The sequence below is a fragment of the Alligator sinensis genome, unplaced genomic scaffold (assembly GCF_000455745.1).
Source record: "Alligator sinensis unplaced genomic scaffold, ASM45574v1 scaffold879_1, whole genome shotgun sequence".
In the NCBI taxonomy this organism is placed as follows: Eukaryota; Metazoa; Chordata; order Crocodylia; family Alligatoridae; genus Alligator; species Alligator sinensis.
In genome coordinates, this window is record NW_005842250.1 from 7,411 (window position 1) to 7,913 (window position 503).

Here is a 503-nt window from a genome sequence, read left to right on the forward strand (position 1 = left end):
AGCAGGTGGCGAACGGCGGCGGCAGTAGCTGAGGAGACAGCAGAGGGGGCAGCAACAGCTGATTCCCCCTAAGGTAAGTGGGGCAGAGGGTAGAGCGCAGCTGAGGTGGATCAGAAGGGGAAGCCCTTCGGAGCCCTCTTAGCTTGCCTGACAGGGAGCCGCACTCCTGAGCCATGTGCAGGCAGTGTGCGCGAACAGTGCACGCAAACAGGAGTGCCCTATAAGGGTGCACTGGCGTTTGCACCAGCTTTCGCGTAAGGGGGGCACGAGGTAGCAGCCCAGAGGGGCACCTCCAGCAAGCGAGAGAGAGTAAGCGAGAGGGGCACCTCCAGTAAGCGAGACAGCAGTAGACGCAGCTCTGCAGACATGGTGCAGATGCAGAATGCCATTGCCAGGGGCCTTGCCCTGGCGCTGCCACCTGCCATGGGCTCTTCTGAGGCCTCCACCCAGACGGAGCTCTTGGTGGGGTCGGCGGCCCCTTGTCCCCCCGTCTGGGGGGGGGG